The sequence below is a fragment of the Alligator mississippiensis genome, chromosome 2, assembly GCF_030867095.1.
Source record: "Alligator mississippiensis isolate rAllMis1 chromosome 2, rAllMis1, whole genome shotgun sequence".
In the NCBI taxonomy this organism is placed as follows: Eukaryota; Metazoa; Chordata; order Crocodylia; family Alligatoridae; genus Alligator; species Alligator mississippiensis.
Window position 1 is genome coordinate 114,548,023 of NC_081825.1, and position 7,111 is coordinate 114,555,133.

Below are 7,111 nucleotides of genomic sequence, written 5' to 3' on the forward strand. Positions count from 1 at the left end.
TCAAGTCTAGAATGTTACCACTCTATCCTAACTAGCACCTTTCAGCACTAATCAGTTTATATCAACCTTCCTGTTCTTCCTTGACCCACACATTTAATCTTCTCCACTACTCATACATTTCAAGTGCACCAGGGCATGATTTGTCACTTGCGTTGTAGAGTGCTCTATTACAGCACAAAAACATCCAAGGCTCCTTCCTTTAGAGTATCCATTCAGATATATACATGTCCTTTCAGGCACTGTGGGACCCAAGTTGTGGGAAAACTTTAGAGCAGCAGTAAATTTGCAGTGCACAACGAACCAAAGACTAGCAGGCTGTCAGAACTGCTGTGCCTCCATATTAAAATGGTTCACAAGAGTAACAGCAGCAGGAGGACAACAGAAAAAAGCAGCTAGTGATCAGCAGGAGACAAAAAGAAATAGATGAGATGTCAGGTAATAAAAGCGCTATATGGGGTAGGTAGGAAGGAACGAGATTACTCAGAGTGAGGGTAGTGAGGCTTCTTAGGATCCCAGCCTGGCAGTTAGATCAGAGCATGATGTAGCAGTAAATTCATAATTTTTTGCTGGCACAAAATTCAAGGATGAGCAGCATGTTGGTTTATTGAACACTCAACTATCCACCTCAGTTTGTAAAACCTGAGGAACTGTGGGTAGGCAGAAGCAAGGGGTTGCATGCAACAATTAGGACACAAACCAAGAATTTAGAGATCTGGCTCCAAACTTTTGCTGCATCAGAGGTCCTATGTAACCTTGGACAACTTATTTAGGCCAGACTAAAATAGCACCATTGCATGATGAGTATGATTACTGGCCAGGTAAATAACTGACACACTACTGAACTTACCCCTTTATCACATCTTCTAAAAGTATCAGATTGTCCATAGTCAACCTTGCCATGGCAAGGGGTCGGACTTGATAATCTGCTCAGGTCCCTTCCGACCCTACCAACTACGAAACCCAAATGAACTTTATTAGCATGAGACTGATAATTTAGCACTTTAGGGGAAAGAAAGGAATATAAGTATTCACCATAAGTTTTTACCAAACGTCTTTCCCATTCTCTTCTGGAGTTTTACAGAATTATGATATATTAAAAATCTATATTCCCTTCAAAAGTCTGTCTCTAAAGATGTAACTTTTACAGGAGGGACGTTAGCAGCAAGGCTAAGAAAATTCAGGAAACTTTTCTGTTTCCTGGATTTCTAAGAACCAGTCCAAACCAGTTCTTCAGTGGTCCTCAGAACGTGTCATCTAGAAAAGACTTAACAGTCTGAGGAAGATTTACTCCTTAAAAAGGGAGACCATTTTGTTTCGAATATGCATCTGGCTCAATATTATAACTGGGGCTCAGTTGGATGAGGTCTAGCCTATATTTTCTTAACATGTTTCATATGAATGTGTTTGAATGTTCCCAAGCACACTGACTATTTTCAGGCCTGAATTATGAAACAGACTTCTAGAAAAGTGAGATCAAAGGACTTTGACTTTGGCTTTATTAAGCAGTTACAAAACAGCAATACATATGCAAAAACGTCTATCAGTTACTATGCAGAACTACCCCTGCACATTGCAGGCTATTCTCACCATTCGTAATTATGGGACATGATACATTGGAATCCAATTCATCAGCAAGGGCCATATTCAGCTGCACGCTGGGGTCATACATGTTGCATGAAGAAACGGAATAGCACCTGGATGGTTTACAGAGCTCTCTTCCTTACCCCTTGCAAAACAGAGGGCTTGTGAACTGGCCAGGGCTATACAGATACACAGCAAACAGCAGTGCAGGATCACTGAGATGCTCCAGCTTTTATTTCAAAAGGTGCTGTGCCACTTATCCAATCAGTTGTGCAGAGGTGATCTTTATTCTTTGTAGTAAAAATCTCACCAAACAGCCGGTCAATTTATTCTTAGTTTGGCAACCTACTGCAAACCGAGGGGTTTTGAACCATCCCGATATGAAAAAAAATCTGGGTTTTACTGTTAAACTCTTACAGAGCAGCAAGCCATATGTGATCCTCTGTGTTTGTCAAGCAGCATGGAATACCGGTAGTCAGGGAAAATCCCGGTGTTCTTTGTGGACATCTTTTCCAGATGATCTATGGAATGAGCAGCAGTCAATTTGTTAAAAACCACAGCATCAGTAGCCATTAGTGGTAGAAAAACAGTAAAGAAATATCCAAGTGTTTGATATAACAGTGTTTGATACTGAACAAGATCTTTTTTTGGATAATCTAGGTGCCTAGTAGGATGAGATTTTACTGACCTGCCCAAATTCCTAACTGAACTAGAAGGAATCTGTTTACATGATTTAACACAAAGCTAATTTACTAAGGTCTGAAGTCTTTTGTTATACATTGCGCACACTACCATTTAGCTAATGGCTCATCCTTAATGAGGTCTCAGATCCTTCCAGATTCCACATCCTTTAACATGTTATTGGTATTAAACTATAGCTCCCACAGGCATTAGAAATCATTGTTTTCTCTTTTCTTCTCAAGTTTTGTCATCTACTTTAATTAAGTCATTAATCTTGGCATATGGTTTCTTAAACCATCTTGGCAATATCATACACATCCCAGACAGTATATTTTTTTCTTTAGTAACCAAACTACTAATTCCTTGCAGCACAGGTTTTAAAATGTGATTAATTTTTTGATGTTCAAAATAGCTCTTACGCCTTTTAATAACTCATACATTACCCAGGTTCCAAACTGAGATCCAAGACTCAACAGATTTGGGATATTACCAAGAAACTCTCCTGGCTTTAAAAATACAGATTTTACTTTTGCCTAAATTGCTATTGGATTTTGCATTCATCTTTGCTAAGGATTTTATTTATAAATAAGGAAAGATAAAAAGTATGAAAATATACATGATATCATACATGTCATGTCATACTTCAGTATGAAATATTCAAAACAACTGGTGTATGTACAGTTGGAAAAGGGAAAAATCTCTGTAGGATTAAATGTGGCTGGTTACTTTCTTACAACTAGTTAGATTTCCTGATGCTTTGACCACAGATTTCTCAGTTCCAGCTAACACTGTATTTCCTTTCTTTCTTTACGAGTACACATGAATGTTGTATTGATTGCATTCTTCTTTCTTAAGACCATGATAAGAACGAATGCATTTTTAATAATTTAATAGTAATGTAATAACTTAATAATATAAACTTTTTTAGTATTATTCCAGAAATAAGAGGTCTGCCTTGTTGCCAGTTTAATCGACATGCAACCAAATCGAAAATCTCAGGTGCAAATGTATGCATGCCATCATAACAAAGGAAAATGCTGCCTTTTACAGTTCCTTTCATCTGTCTTTACTGGACTGGAAGCTGTTAGTTTCCACTAGTCTTTGGTGTTGAAAGTGGCTGGTCTCACATGACAACATCATATTCCTGGAATAGATTAACTGTGTGTAACTACGTGTATTCTAGGCTGTTTGAATACCTGAAATGACAAAAACAAAACACCAGCACAAAAATCAAGTAGGTGCTCCATGCTTTCTTCATTACTAGGTTAACAAGAAGGCATACTATCAAGTGATATTTTTTCAGAGACTGGAGCAAAGTGGAGTAGCTGGCTCGGGGGCTGTCAACCACGGGTACGCGTACTCCCAGGGGTACTTTTGAAGGATGTAGAGGGTACGCACGGCAGGCAGCTGGGCAGGGACGGAGCACGCCCTGGGGCGCGGCGGTGGCGTATCCCCCGGCGCTTTCCCATACTTTGCTTCTTACCCTGGGGAGGGGTGCGCTGGGCGCTGCCGGCCCCATGCGCCACACCGCGGTGCCTCCCCACCCCTCACCTCAGCTCGCTCTGTTTTCCCCCCCAGGGCCGGGCCGGGCCGGGCCGGGCCGGGCGTGAGGGCAGCGCTGCTCAGCACATTGTGGGCCGCACATGCGCCGCCTACCCGGGAGGGGGTGGGGCTGCACACGCAGCGGCCGCGGCCGCCACCGCCGCTACGCCCTGCGCTGCTTGCCTGCAGCCGGTCGCGCGTGCAGCTCCGTGGGCTGCTGACGCACCTCACACCTTGCACACTGCCCTTCAGCAGCCCACGGAGATGCACGTGCAACCGACTACGGGAAAGCGGCGTGGTAGTGGGGCTGGCGGCTGCCGCATATGCGCCCTGCCCACCCCGAGCTGGGCGGCCGGGCAGCGCATGTGCGGCCCGCAGAGGGGCACCGCTGTCCTCACCCGCCCCCCTTCCTGGGGGTGGCACAGAGACAACAATTTCCCCCCCTGTTCTATCTGCCCCGCACCCTCCTCACACACACCTGGGCGGGGAAGGGTGCGCGCGTGCGTCTGTCCCTCCCCTGGCTGCCCGGCTGCAGCAGGTACGTGGCGTTGCATGGCTCATGGGGCAGTGGGGTGCAGAGTCCAGCCTGCTGCAGCTGCCTCTGCCCTTTACACAGATCTGGGGGGCATGTGCCTCCTGGACCTCCACTGTGGTGCGAGCAGCCACACGAACTGGCCCCCCCCCCTTCCCACCTCTTAAAGCCAACTAAAAAATATAAAGGGGTATATGAGCTGAAACTTTGAGGCAGAAGGGGTACACTTGTTTAAAAAAGGTTGAAAATCCCTGGTCTGGCCTTTAGCATCAAATTTTTTTCCTGCTTACTTTGTAATGACAACTCATGTTTACCCTGCACTAGGCATGGTAGTAGATGGAGTTTGGGCTTCAGCATCTTTGTGCAGTCCTGTTATCACCGTCAGGATCAGAGCACCAACAGTAGCGCCTGCATTCTTGTACTCGAGTTGTTAATTTCTTTGGATATCATGGCACATTTCATCTGCATTCTTCTTTTCTCTACGTTCTCCTACCTGTAATTGTTTTAAAACAACAACAAAACTATAGAGCAAGCAATACAATAAAACACCACTTTCCCCAGTTTCTCTCCCTAAAAAAGGCAAAACCAAGGAACATTCTTTAAGAGTGTACAACCAGGGCAGTCTGCAGACCCTTTTAACCCCCACAGGTTGAATAGGCCCTTCCTTTGAAGTGTGGCTGGCCAAATGATTTGCTTGCTCAGAAACCCAACCTTTCCCCCACTTCAGGTGCACCCCCCAGAGCTAGAAGCAGTAACATAAGTTGGACTAAAAAACATAAGAGGTACAGAAATATGTTTGTTCTTTTCTTCTTTGAAAAGTTTTGGAAGCACAATATGTGAGCATTGTCCATTCACAATCAAAATGTTGTCCTTTCCCTTTCAAAAGCTGGTGGGTATTTTCATGGCTGACTTTCTGATTGCTTTACAACTGCATGGGATACAGATAGTATGGGTTAAGGTAGCAATAAATATAATGCTTAAACTCAAAATAGTACGTTTTGTATTAAGAGCATGAAGATAAATATACATAGAAACCTTTTGTATGTATGTGAAAATCTCTGCATCTTAAGATGAAACTATCACAAACTTGCAGTGTACAGAACAGGTCAGCCTGTTTGGAAACTATGGATTTTTGTTTGAGATCTCTGAGTTTATCTTGCGAATTGTGCCTAGATGTTTGCACAACTGACAGTGCCAATATGCATGGCACCCCATGGCACACTAGCTGACAATCACCAATATAGGATCTATATGCTGCCAGATGTGTCTGAACTCAGTAATGACTTATATAATCTACAGTTAGTGACTGACTGAAAATCAGCCTCAGATACCAGGAATCCTTTATCAAAGCAAATTTTTGCTTTGTGATGCTTTGCATGAATTTTAGCTGTATACAAGAGTACCTGCTTAAAATCATTTCGCAATTTTTGCATAAAAATATCTATTTTATTCCATTGCACATTCATACGGCTGGTTTCGCATTAAAATGCTTTTGCAGTCTTATTTCTTCGCTGATTACTATTCCAAAAAAGACTGTTTTGTTGCAGTAGAAGGAGTAGCCCAAATACCTAAAAGAAATAAGGGAGCTATAAACAAATATGGGCTGTCCCAAATTTCCCTGTTCATTTTAACAAACTTTTTATCTTCAATTTGGTAATTGTGTTTGATTTCTTCACCTATCCAGAAGACCAAGGATAATACAGAATACACAGCATCTCATTCCCATTGTCCATGGGCAACTTTTCCTGCCAAATGAGCTCCTTGATCAGATTCAAATCTGCTAGTAAATTCCAAGGGCGGAATATCTGCTCCACCAGCATGTAAGCAGTGACTGCAGCTGTTTAAGTTTAGAATCATAGAAAACTAGGGTTGGAAGGGACCTCTGGAGGTCTAGTCCAACCCCCTGCTCAAAGCAGGACCATCTCCAGCCAGGGCTTGGTCTAGCCAGGTCTTGAAAACCTCCAAGGATGGAGATTCCATCACTTCTCTGGGCGACCTGTTCCAGTGTTTTACTGCCCTTCTAAAAATTCTTCCTAATATCTAACCTAAACTTCCCTTGCTGCAACTTGATACCTTTGCTCCTTGTTCTGTCATCTGCCAGCACTGAGAACATACTCGTTCAAACTCCCCTTCAGGTAGTTGAAGGCTGCTGTTAAATCCCCTGAGTCTTCTCTTCTCCAAACTAAATAAGCCCAATTCCCCCAGCTTCTCCACATAAATCATGTCCCCCAGCCCCCTCACCAGTTTTGTAATCCTCCACTGGATTCTCCAATTTGTCCACATCCTTTCTGTAGTTGGGGGCCCAAAACTGAACAGTACTCCAGATGTGGCCTCACCAGTCCTGAATAGAGGGGAATAATCAGTTCCCTTGACCTGCTAGCAACACTCCCAGCAATGCAGCCCAGTATGCTGTTAGCCTTCTTGGCAACAAGGGCACATCGTTGGCTCGTATTCAGCTTGTTGTCTACTGTAATCCCCAGGCCCTTTTCTGCAGAGCTGCTGCTTAGCCAGTCAGCCCTCAACTTGTACCAGTGCATGGGATTGCTCTGTCCTAAGTGCAGGACTTTGCACTTGTCCTTATTGAACCTAATGAGATTCCTTTTGGCCTAGTCCTCCAATTTGTCCAGGTCACTCTGAATCTAGCCCCACCTTCCAGCATATCTACTGCTCTCCCTGGCTTGGTGTCATCTGCAGACTCGCTGAGGTTGTACTCTATGCCATCTTCCAGGTCACTGATGAAGACATTGAACAAAACCAGCCCCAGGACCAACCCCT

At 43.7% G+C, this 7,111-nt stretch overlaps 1 long non-coding RNA gene across 2 annotated transcripts; it reads right to left on the reverse strand.

The window, feature by feature from the left end:
* Nucleotides 1–1,479: 1,479 nt before the first annotated feature.
* LOC109284815 (uncharacterized) lies at nt 1,480–4,197 on the reverse strand. Of its 2 annotated transcripts, none has more exons than XR_002092393.2 (2): nt 3,814–4,197; nt 1,480–2,102 (listed from the first exon to the last, which is right to left on the reverse strand). It is a non-coding gene; the product is annotated as an uncharacterized LOC109284815 (long non-coding RNA). The 2 variants fall into 2 exon arrangements; XR_009459828.1 differs by lacking the exon at nt 3,814–4,197 and adding an exon at nt 3,661–3,806.
* Nucleotides 4,198–7,111: the final 2,914 nt, after the last annotated feature.